The sequence below is a fragment of the Ahaetulla prasina genome, chromosome 1 (assembly GCF_028640845.1).
Source record: "Ahaetulla prasina isolate Xishuangbanna chromosome 1, ASM2864084v1, whole genome shotgun sequence".
NCBI classification, from domain to species: Eukaryota; Metazoa; Chordata; class Lepidosauria; order Squamata; family Colubridae; genus Ahaetulla; species Ahaetulla prasina.
Genome location: NC_080539.1, coordinates 194550128 through 194563080, shown reverse-complemented (window position 1 = coordinate 194563080; position 12953 = coordinate 194550128). Strand labels below are relative to the sequence as shown.

Here is a 12953-nt window from a genome sequence, read left to right as displayed (position 1 = left end):
CAGGTAAACCAGACAAGAAACGGGGTTAGATGAACTAATTCTACTGTATTGTAAGAGTGTATTATCAAAATCTTGCAAGTCTGACAGTATAAATAACTTCCTTTGCCACTTTTAACCGCTTAATCCATTAGGGCAAGTCCTTCCTAAATTTCTTCCTCTGACCATTATGCCATGGGGTGGGGTGTGTGGGTGTGTGTGGGGCTTCTGCCTCTCTTACTGATTGTTTCTTAAGCAGGATCTCCTTCCCTCTTTCCCCAAAGTCATTCCCACATTCCATGACATGCCTTGTTTTGCCACCACATTCAGATCTTTGTTGTGAGTTCTACTGCCTTCTCTGCCAAAATTTCTTTCCTTTCTTTTTCCTTCAGGTCATTGAAGCCTTCTCCACATTTGCCATGCAGTATGCATGTGGTTTTGACACTTTTCTTTATATTTTCTGTGACATCTGGCCCAACATTTTTCTAACCGTAGCCCTCTTCATACTGTCCCAGGCTGTGCCAACATAACCAATAAGGTTGTGCATGGTGGCTGACTTCCAATAGTCCATCATGGTGGTTTCCTGGTAAGGGCCAAGAGCCTTGCAAACTTTCCTGTAAAACTCGCTCATGTAGTGCACCTCAAAAGCTTTCACTATGCCCTGATTGAGGGGTTGAATGAGAAACATAATGTTTGGGGGTATAAAAAGAAGTTCCATATTAGGGTGGGCATTTTTAAGTTTGAATAATGGACTGGGGCTTTATCCAAAATTTATCCAAAACAAGAGGTTTTGCCCTGCAGAATAGCATATTCAACTTCTGCATTCTAGTAGAATGAGTCTACTAGAGTCTGGTGTCAGCTACATTTTTTTTTTCAATCTCCAATGGCATATTGTTCAATTTTTTCCATTTAAGTGTTTGTGGATTTGGGGCTCTGTATGCCATTAAGAGTTTGCACTTAAAGTTGAACTTGGCATTGGCACACAATAACAAGGTTGTACAGTCTTTGAATGATTTAAAGCCAGGGCTTTGGAGGCCATTTCTATTGTGTAGGTTCATTTGCCAACGTGCTTGTAAAACAAATCAGTTTCATCAGCATTGAAAACTTGCTTTTCCACATAATCCTTTCCCTACATAACACTTACGGGATATTTTTAAAATTCTTGCACATCTTCCTGATCTGCAGAATCTGCCTCATCTGCAAGTTTAACGTTTTTCATGCTGTATCACTTTTTGAAATGCGTGAGCCAGCCAGCACTAGCCTGTCCCTGGATAGCATGACCATAAACTTCTTTGACTTTCGGACTCAGAATAATGTTGTCTGCCACACTTTTTAAAAAATTGGCCATCATTTCAAGAATTTGGAAATGTAGCCACTTTTCTATCTTTTTCCATAGTTTCATCATGCACTATAGATGTTACTTTGGCGAATTCCAGAGCAGCCTTACATGCTAATCAGCAAATTGCCTCTCTTTTTTTCTGGATGTACCATATTGTTGTTTCATTAACATAGAACTCTCGGTCAACAGCATTATAATTCATGCCTGAATGAAACTTATTTACCTCACTTATTTTTTCTGTAAGGCATATCACAGTCTTGTGCTTAGGTACACTAGGCCGGGGCACATTTTTAACAAGTAAGATTGTCAATATGAGAGAAGGCCTTGCTCGAACTCAGTTAGGAATGTTGAGTGAATTGGGTGACTCCAAGAGTATTGATTTGTGTGTTATAAATAAATGTTAACAAATAGATGAATTCACAAGTGAGGAATATGCAAATAATGAAGATTGACTGTAATGGACAGTATAGAATGGAATGACCTTGGGGAAAGAGGGGAAGAGATAGAACATCATCAGAGTTGGAAGAGAGATTGTTCTGTCTCCCCCTTCGCCTCCGTCCGAGTGATGGCTTAATTAGCCAGCACTATCAGCTCTGGCAGCAGAATAGTGAGCGTCTGCCAAGTGTCTCTGTTATCTCCCTCGACGTTGATGAGTCACCCAGGAACAAACTTCAGCTCTTAGTTAATCAGTTGATTTGCCTGCTACGAAGAGGCACAGCAGCTCTCACTGCCTTTATATCCTGTGGGGTGTGGCTCCATGACTCAGCACTTCCTAGGCCTGCCCCACCCCTGCTTCTGTTGTTCCCTCGTCTCCTGCCTACGAAACCTAGGGTCCAACCAAGCCTGATTGCCATCAGCTGGGTCTGAAGGCGTGGCCTGGGGGGGGAAGAGTCAGGGGATGGAGGCCTCATTATCTCTTCCACCTGGCCTGCCTCTGGCTCCTGGAGCTGAGCCAGGGAAGCCGGTGCTCCCGAGGTAAGTCCTGACGGCCCTTCCCCCTCACTTTGCAAGTCACTTTCTGGCAGGAGGCCCGGCTCGGGGGGGCGCAGATACAACAGAGATGCTGTCTAGGAAACTGACAAGAGGGAGGAACCGCCAGTTGCTTAATAATCAGAGGAAGAAATGTAGGAAGGACCCCTCCCCCCATGGATCAAGGAGTTAAAAGTGATGGTGGGAAGTTTTGTACCTTCAGACTTTCAACATTCTATTAATGTAACTTTACGATAAAGTGGATTTAGCTCATCTAGTCATATTTCTTGTCTGGTCTAACCAGGAAGACTGACATTGACTGTAGCTGATCTCAGGACCATTTTGCCAAGTAGTCTTATTTCTGACAGTGCCATGTCTACAATTACATTATTATCTTTCACCTTTTTTTAGCTTACAGCAGACTTGATAGTTTTAAAAACAAACTCTCCTAAAATATTTAATTGAAATATCTTGTAATTTAATTGCTATATGTTGTAGTAATGTTAATCCAGAAGCTTTAATTTTATTTTAGATTCAGACATGATTGATTTTATTATCTTATGCATCTTCTGAGTGCCTGTTGGCTGAAAAGAAGCCTACTTGTATAAATAAATGCATAATTGATTACTGTTCTCCTTTTTATACTGAATAATAACAGTAATCACCAATCTCTCCATAGTTATACAGCTTCCATTCCAAGGTGTACAATCAGGTAAACCATAAAAATAATATTTCTTTATCTGAACCTTATACATTAGTAAAGAAATAATTAGAAATAATATATTTTTAGAAACTGATTTAACTAATTTCAGTATGTCCTAGATATTTTACTTAAAGTCAGATTCTGATGCTAAAAAAGAAAAAGCACATGCCTTTTGAATCAAAACATTTTTAATGCTCAGAACTGTGTGTGCCAAAGCCCACTGCAACTACATAGCAAAAAAAGCTCTAAGAGTTGTAAACCTAATTTTGCGTAGCTTCTTTTCCAAAAACACCACACTACTAACCAGAGCATATAAAACATTTGCTAGACCAATTCTAGAATACAGCTCGCCAGTTTGGAACCCTCACCACATCTCTGACATCAATACAATTGAACGTGTCCAGAAATATTTTACAAGAAGAGTTCTCCATTCCTCTGAAAACAATAAAATACCCTATCCCACCAGACTTGAAATCCTAGGCTTAGAAAACTTGGAACTCCGTCGCCTTCGACAAGACCTAAGTTTAACTCACAGAATCATCTATTGTAATGTCCTTCCTGTTAAAGACTACTTCAGCTTTAATTGCAATAATACTAGAGCAACTAATAGATTTAAACTTAATGTCAACCGCTTTAATCTAGATTGCAGAAAATATGACTTCTGTAACAGAATCATCAGTACTTGGAATACTTTACCTGACTCTGTGGTCTCTTCCCATAATCCTAAAAGTTTTATCCAAAAACTTTCTACTATTGACCTCACCCCATTCCTAAGAGGACCATAAGGGGCGTGCATAAGCACACAAACGTGCCTACCGTTCCTGTCCTATTGTTTTTCTTTTCTTCTTCCTATATATATATATATATGCTCATACCTCCTAATATTTACTCATATATATGTTTATATGCTATATAATCTTTTTGTATGATGTGACAAAATAAATAAATAAATAAATAAATAACTGAGCAATTGCAATTACACAGTCATTGTTGAGCAGCATGGCCTTGGAAATCTAAATTAGAAATAAACAAATTTTTTATTTGTTTATTTTAAAAATTTTAAATTTTTAAGAAAATGTTGGATTTTCTTAAAAGACAGTTGGATAACCACCTGTCTGAGATGGTGTAGGGTTTCCTGCCTGGGCAGGGGGTTTATTTATTTATTTATTTATTTATCAAACTTATATACCGCACCATCTCCCGTAGGACTCAGGGCGGTTCACAGGCATATTAAAAGCAATATAATAAATAAGCATTAAAACCCAGTTAAAACTAAATATTATCTTGGCCTGATCACTAAAACAATAAAAACCAGTAAAACCCCCATTAAAATTGGACTAGAAGGCCTCCAAGATCCCTTCCAACTCTGTTATTATTACTATTATTATTAGAAATCAAGAATAAAATGTTCAACATTTAGCTCATTTCTTATAAAGTACATAATTTAATATTGTACATCCAATATTGTAATTATTATTTTTTGAGATTTAGATTTGATTTAGTATTCTTAATAACCCATAATCATCATTGTTCGAATCTAATAATATTTTAAAGATAGGAAGTGTATGAGCTACCCTATGGCAAGTTGGGCAGCCAATAAATAAGTGTAAGAAAGAAAGAAAGAAAGAAAGAAAGAAAGAAAGAAAGAAAGAAAATTATCAATAAACTGGGAATGTATCCTTGTTTTCAGATACAAAAGCTAGGCTTTTAGGGAATTGTGATGGATTGTTCATGCTTCCCAGGCAACACCATGGAGATAGATACTATTCAGTCTTATTTCAACATTCCATCACAAATCCAGCAGCAATTTTTATCTTGATCCTAGTGGGATTCAGAATATATAATTCAAAATGGGCAGGGGACAGAATCTGATAATTGACAGAAGAGAAACTGTTAAATATCAAAGAAAAACTGATCAAGGAAACCTATGGCTCCTGAAGTGTAGTCGTTTCAATCTCTGCTTTCCAACATGACAACCAGAGTCTTTTCATAGTTTTCCTACATACTATAATTTTACAATATTAAAATGTCAGCAGAATTGCTATTACTTAAAGCATTTTTATCATCATCATCATCGTCGTCGTCGTCACCACCACCACCACCACCATCATTTTAGTCATTATCTACCCACAGCAGGATGAAGGCCTCTTCCACATGTTTCCAACCAATATGGTCCTGAGCTTTCTTTTGCCAGTTGGGCTAGTAATACTTGCTGATGTCGTTGATCCATCTTGTTTTAGGTCTCTTTTGTGGATGCTTTTTATCAAGTGGGATCCATTCTATGATTGCCTTGGTCAACCTGCTATCAGTTCTTCTTGCTATATAACCAGCCCATTTCCATTTCAATTCTTTTACTCTCTTGATGATATCGTATTTTTCCCCTCATCCCAGCCCTCCTTCCCTGTACCAGTTTGTCTTCAACCAATGGAAAGCTGCATAAGTATTTTGAGATGAGTTGCAATTCTTAAAAAAGAAGATAACTAAAATTACAATAGCAAAGAAGTCCAACAATATTACAATAATAAATGTTGTATTGTTGTTGGACAATACAGGATAAATGTTGCCTCTATAGTTATAAAAGCAAATGAGGAACCAGGAATTTATAGAATTATCAATCAGATATCAATACCAGAGTTAATAACTGGGGTTGAAATTAAATGCACAGTATAGAATGGAAGAATCCACAGCTTGATTAGAAATTGAATGGCAGACAACAATGTAATGTGCCTCCAAAATGCAAATACAGTTTTAGTCTGAAAAATTTCTAAATCACAGGAAATAATGCTTCTATTTTATTGGTAATGGTCAGGATAAGAGCAATTAGACCAGGTTCCGAGAAGGCAGAAGGCGAGAGTGAGCAGAGGATTAGAAAAGTAAATCCTGTAAAAAGTGATGAAGAAGGGAGGAGATAACTCTTCCAGTATCTGAAAGGATGTGTCACTGGGGTTGGGGGGTAGGGAGGTGGGGAAGAAGGCCTGGCCTGTGTTCTACTAGAGACAGACATGGAATAATAAATGTAACTTGCGGAAGGGCAGATGTTGGTTGAATGGTTAAAAAAAAACATTCCCAATGGAAGCAAGCACCTTGAGAGGTTTAAGAAATCCCCTTCCCTGCCATTTGTTGAAGATGCTTCAGTTTGGATTCCTGCATAGACCAAGATGTTCCACCAATTACCCAAATCACCTTTTCTGACTCATAGGGAAAGAATTCCATACAGACTCTGATACTAGGAATTTCATTTAACCCTTTCCACTTCAGCATCAGTTCCAGTGGAAATCCACTCCCCCAGGCCTTTTTTGCCCTTTTATCTTTCTAAACCCTTTCCCCCCAAGAAGCCTTTTCTCTCTGGTAAGTGAGCTATGAGACAGGGAAGAGTGGGATGAACTGAAATCTGTACATTGTACCAGAAATGATTGGGGAGCAGGAACCTCTTATCTGTACAAATAATTCAACCCCCTGATTCTTATGTTAGTCACTAAAACATACATGTAGTTCAGTTGCACACATTTATTCTCAGAAGATGTGTTAAATAAATTGGAACTGACATTCAGAAAGACTTTGTTGTCCCCATTACATTTTCTGAACTTTCTGAAATGTGACAAGCCCAGATACTGTATGCCTAAAAGAGACTTATGAGAAAATATTTTTCAAAACATTTTCCAATAATTTGACAGATTATCTTCTATGTTTTGAAGGTTAATTGCAATTGTAGATTGTTAGCCTCACAGTTGCATACTTACCTGGGAATTAATCCTATTAATTTCAGCGAGATCTATTTGTAAGTAAACATTCAAAATAGATGGTTGTGATTTTTGAAAGAAAAAGGAATATCTAGTTTGTTGAGAAGTATCTGCTGCTCCCCAAATTTGTCTTAACTAATGAAAATATTTGCTCATTCTTAATATTTATATGTACATAACCTGCAGTGATTTGGTAGGATGGCTCATATATATTAATTCTGAATTGTCATACAACAATATGCTTTTTAAAATGTGTTTGTGTAGGATATTATAAATATATTATACTTATACATATTATAAGTAATTGTGTTCTCTTCACCGACGATGTTAAACTGTTTAACACTACCAACAATACAGCTACCCTCCAAAAAGACCTTGACTTTGTGTCGGAATGATCAAAAATTTGGCAACTCCAAATCTCAACCAGCAAATGCTCTGTCTTACACATTGGAAAAAAGAATCTGAATACTAAATACAAGCTCGATGGACTTTACCTTGTAGATGACCCCCACCCCGTTAAAGACCTTGGAGTTTTCATATCAAATGATCTAAGTGCCAAAGCCCACTGCAACTACATCGCAAAAAAGGCTTTAAGAGTTGTAAACTTAAACTGCGTAGCTTCTTCTCCAGAAACACTACACTACTAACCAGAGCATATAAAACATTTGCTAGACCAATTCTTGAATACAGCTCGCCTGTCTGGAACCCATACCTCATTTTGGACATTTATACAATTGAGTGTGTCCAGAAATATTTTACAAGAAGAGTTCTCCACTCCTCTGATTACAACAAAATATCTTATGCCACCAGACTTAAAATCCTGGGTTTAGAAAATTTAGAACTCCATCGCCTTCAACATGACCTGAGTTTAATTCATAGAATCATCTGTTACAATGTCCTTCCTGTTGAAGACTACTTCAGCTTCAATCGCAACAATACACGAGCACACAATAGATTTAAGCTTAATGTTAACTGCTCCAATCTTGATTGCAGAAAATATGACTTCAGTAACAGAGTTGTTAATGCCTGGAATGCACTACCAGACACTGTGGTCTCTTCCCAAAATCCCCAAAGCTTTAACCAGAAACTATCTACTATTGACCTCACCCCATTCCTAAGAGGTCTGTACGGGGCGTGCATAAGAGCACAAGCGTGCCTACCGTTCCTGTCCTACTGTTCCCTTTAATTGTATCCCGTTTGTATAGTTATTACATACTGATGCTTATATATATGCTTATGTATCGTATACTGTTGTGACAAATACATAAAAAAATAAAAAAATAAAATATATTTCAGCTAGTGTTTACAATCCCCGGCAGAGCTCTTTTAACTAATTTAGTGTGTTTCTATCTATACAAACAGTGAGCTCCTCTTTATTATAGTAAACTAGTGCACCTTTTACTAGAGGTATGTGATTTTTTTTCTCTCAATCAGAGCATTGGTGAGACATGATCTGATACAATATATTTTTGGTTATAACTAGTGTTCTTTCTTTCTGAATCGAAGAGGGGAAAATAACGGGAAGGTGCAAAATGGAAAGAAACCTTTTCACAGAGGGAAAGATGAGAGTAGCAGTGCACTCCGTAAAATTAAAATACATTTAAAACTTGGTCATCTAAAATTACATTTCATAAGCCATGTTGTCTGTGTATGCAGTTTTTATTTGATGTGCAAAAGAAATCCAATTGCTGGCTTTCCTGAGATTTGGGGCCTGATCGCTCTGCTCATGTTTCCGTTTGGTGCAATTAAAATGCCTATCAGGCACTCAGGACCCTTTCAAGGACCTGCTTTCACTGAGGCGAGTGCAGTCTCCTTTTGTAAATGAATGATGGCTGAACTGGCAGCCTCGCCTTCATTCTGGAAATTTCTGCGGCCAGCAAGCTTCGTCTGTGTCTTCCATACGGCCTCTTCTCCATTTCATCACTGTGGAGACTTCATCTGATGTGCGGTTTTCTTTTTCCCCGACATATATACGGAAGCTACAAGCTGGTGGCCAGCAGACTGTGTCTGTCTGGAAACAGACTGCAAGCTCACGGATGTTAATGCATGCATTGGGAGAATAATTAAGCTGCAGTTATTTAAGGATATGCCTTTGTGGCATTTCAACACAGAAGCTGGTAATTTTTTTACTCCCTTTGTTTCACCATGAGCTTTGTGTGCATCCTTTTGGAAATACCTGCAATATGCTGCTTTGCTGGAGCCCTTCCTGCTGTAAACAGCATCCATCGGTTTAGACTCTTTTTGTAAAGTGAGGAGTGGATGCATATTTCTATTACATGGAGTCTGTTTTATGTTTGGAAGGGCTTGGTCGATTTTTGCAGGCATTGTGGATCACTGTTGTTTTGTTGTGGATTTTTTTGTTTTGGTTTAAATAAACAGGATGCGTGTTCAGAAGTGGAACAAAAGAAAAGACCTTTTCAAGGTAACAATTTTAATTGGGGGTGTGTTCTTTTGCAGGCTGTCCAGCTTTTTCTTTCTAACGTGACATCATCCTTGGGTTTGACTTGGTCACAGACAAACAGTAAGGTATGTCATACTTTTCACCTGTTCACATTCATGCTGGGATATGGGTGCTTCATTTGCAGGTGACTTTTTGCACCTGATTTTTCATTCTTTCTGTGGGGCAGTTGTATGCTTTTCTTGGAAGTTCTGGTATAGTCCTGGAATGCCATTAAGAGTCATTAGTGATAGCTGCATTCTGAAAAGCCATTCCAGGTATCATAACAAATGTAATTATTTCAGTTCTTGGAACTATGATGAAATGAAAACCATGCTTCACTAAATCACTAATCAGAACCACCCAGATAGAATAGAATGAAATTCCTCTTTTTTTTTTTTTTTTGCTTATGTTCCGAGTCACCAAAAAATAATAATAATAATGATAGGGTACAATATTTTTTCCTAAATATTAAGGTGATTCATATAAATGAATACATAAGATATTACATATCTTAGTTTATTCTGTTAAGCAAAATTTCCAGAAAAGAAAAAAAATCTTATTTGCTTTGACCGGTTATAACAGAACGATGTCAATATCCATGCCATTGAATGCTGTATATTGGTTTTATAAATATACAGTTACATGAGGAACAACACCTACCTCCTTTTTGTTAAATTTCATTCTTGAAGTCATTCCATAAAGTTTCATATTTAAATGTTTGTATGAAAGCTGCAGAACTTTTTTTCCTGGGCATCCACAGGGGACACACATTCGTCAAGATTTCATTCATTTCGCAACCATTTGCACGATAGATTGAAAAAAGCATGGATGGCTTTTATTATTTTTATAACAAAAGCATTTTGCAAATGTTTTTTTTGGGGGGGGGTTCATTAGGCTGGACTATTGTTGTTTATTGAAGACATGTCACCTGGATATGATTGCTAGAGTATCAAAGTTAGCTGTAGCTTTCTGTTACGAGGCAAACTAAAATTTACAGTAGATCATGCCTGTTATGGCATTCAAACTGCATGCATGCTTTCAGTTTGTGTATATTGTGTATTCTTTAATTCCATCCTGAATTCTAAGCACCATGCTACATCTTCCGGAAAACAAACAAACAAACAAATAAAAAGCAAGTAGATTTCAATATTAAGTTCTACTTCTTGTATTACCTTTCAGTGTTTTTGCTACTTAGCCCAATCACCCACTGTGTACATAGCTTTCAAAGCATATAGACTTATTAAGCTGCCTTCTATTCTATCACAGACTATTAGTCCCTGGTCTTAGTGGGAATGTAGGATCTCTGGCAGAGTCCTTTCCAGGAGGGCCCATTTGACATATGTTCACCCACTTCGTTGCTCTCAAACCTGATCTGGGATCACATGAATATTATAAGGGCAAGTCTGGGTGAAGCTCTATTGAGCAGAGAGTCAATTTTCTCAAGCTTCCAATTACTAATATAAGCAACAATGTCTTGCTCTGAGACAAGTGGCAAAGGAAGAGGACAAAGAATAGTTGCGTCTGCAAGTAGTTACAGAGATATAGAAACAAATGTTGGAAGCGAGGGGAAGCAAACTTTTTATGTAATAATAGGGCAAGATGAGCTACCTTATGGAAATTTAGAAGATAACCCATTGTAATTTTGCTTAGATAATCCATTCTCTTTAATGGAATTTATTCTTGGATAATGGTGGTCAAGATTGAAAAATGTCTGCCCAATAAGAATATACTCAAACTGGATATGGAGGGGGGTTGGGAGGAGATGCAAACTATTACATTATATTCCACCGCAGTAACAAAAGTAGGATAAAATGAAAAGAAAAATGAAAAAATAATTGAATCAATTGCATATTCTGAGCCAGTCTCATATGCTCATTGAGGACTAATAGATATTTGAATACCAATAACTCTAATTATGTATAACTGAAAAACATAAGGCTACGTTCTACAGTTATTGTTACTGTACTAATATTTAAATTGTTTGAATATAAATTATTATATTGCAGAAGAGAAATATTCCAAAGGAGAATTTTTTTTATTAAAAAGTTTTACAAATTTTTTTACCCATACATCCCCTCCTCCTCCCTCCAGCCCTCCCCCTTCCCCCTCCCCCTCCCCTCTTCACCCAACCCCCCCCCCGACTTCCCAGAGCAAAATACAGGGTATAATATCTAACAAACATAAGCTAGAATACGCAAACTATCCATAAACTCCCATCCCTCCCCTAGAACCTTAACTCCCCTTTTCCCTAAAAAAGAAAAAAAAAGAAAATATACAATACATTCTATTCATTCATAGACTATTTGATAGTTCTTAATCCAATATTTGTTTTAAAAATAGTCGATCCATCTTCTCCTTTCCAATATATATCTTTCTTGTGAATAGTCTTTTTGGTACGCTGAAATTTCTGCTATCTCCAATGAATTCACTACTTTTAGCGCCCAGTCTTCAATGATAAGCAAATATTCCATCTTCCAATATTGTGCTGCCGATAGTCTAGCTACTAATATTTAATTTAAAATCAATTTACACCCTTAAACGTTGTCTTCTTAATATATAATATAATATATAATATAATTATTCTTCTTCAAAATATTTTGTATAATCCACCAAATTTATGTGTCCACCATATATAAATATAAATAGTATCATCCCGACCAAATCTCCAACATTTAAATTGTAAATTCAAATATGTACACGCCAGTATTTTTAGAATCTAGATACCATCTCTAGAACATTTTGTAAAATTTTCCTCTTAAAACCTTAACTTATATAAATTTAACATTTAACCCAATTTTCCCCTTTTATCATATAATCCTTAACTAATTCCATTTCTTATTCTATTTTTATCAACACCTTATAAAACCCCAAATCAATTTTTATCCAAAATAACTTAGTTTTTAAGAAATCCACCATATATAATTAAATAACATTGCATTTAAATTCCAGATACCATCTACAAAACATTTTATTAAAAAAAAATTCTTAAATTTTTATATTTATCTGGTTTGCCGAGCTTAACTAGTTCCATTCCTTATTCTATTTTTATCAAAACCTTATGTTCCCAAAATCAATTTTTAACTTAGTTTCTAACAGACCCACCACATATAATCAAATAACATTACTACAAACTCTTCTTCAAGATTTAAACACATACACAGTAATTTTTTAAGTATATTCAAAAATTTCAGTTATGATTTACCCTTTCCCATAAAAAGAAACTCTTTTCGCTTGATATTGCTGCTTTACTCTTTGTTCTTTTCATTTAGTATCTATTTGTATCATTCTTTGCTCATTTACATTCCCTACTTTTTCCAGTGTTTCTTCTTCAGTAGTTGCCATCTCAAGTTTAAGTTGTATGTGCTTTACTTCCTTCTCCCGCTTTTTTCCAATCTTGACTTCGCTTCCCATCTTAGCTTCTAGCAGTGGTGGACTTCCAGCCTTTAATACATTAGTATAAAAATATCTTGCTTTAAAAACTGTATTAAGACGATATTTTTTTTTTTATTCAAAAAGTTTTACAACATTTCCCTTTCCCCCTCCTCCCCTCCCCTTCGCAACCCCTCCCCGACTTCCCGGAACGAGCAAAAGGTATAGTTAAAAATAAAACAAACATATGCTAAAATTTTTTCGTCCCAACTTAATTATACCCCTACAATCATCAATTCCTAACTTCCCCCAAAAGCAATCAAAAATAATACATCATAATCATTCAAAAACAGTCTGATAACTCTTAGTCTGATATCTACGTTGAATATAGTCAATCCATTTTTTCCATTCCTTTAA

The 12953-nt window shown here is 36.4% G+C and overlaps 1 protein-coding gene across 4 annotated transcripts in view; it reads left to right on the top strand.

Annotated features, from left to right (window-relative positions):
* Positions 1-12953, top strand: part of MAP2 (microtubule associated protein 2) — a 280964-nt gene that overhangs the window by 94004 nt on the left and 174007 nt on the right. For all 4 annotated transcript variants that reach the window (XM_058186178.1, XM_058186203.1, XM_058186195.1 and 1 more), the window contains exon 4: positions 9185-9253. The gene's annotated coding sequence lies outside the window, so the exon portion shown is untranslated. The remainder of the gene's footprint in view (positions 1-9184; positions 9254-12953) is intronic.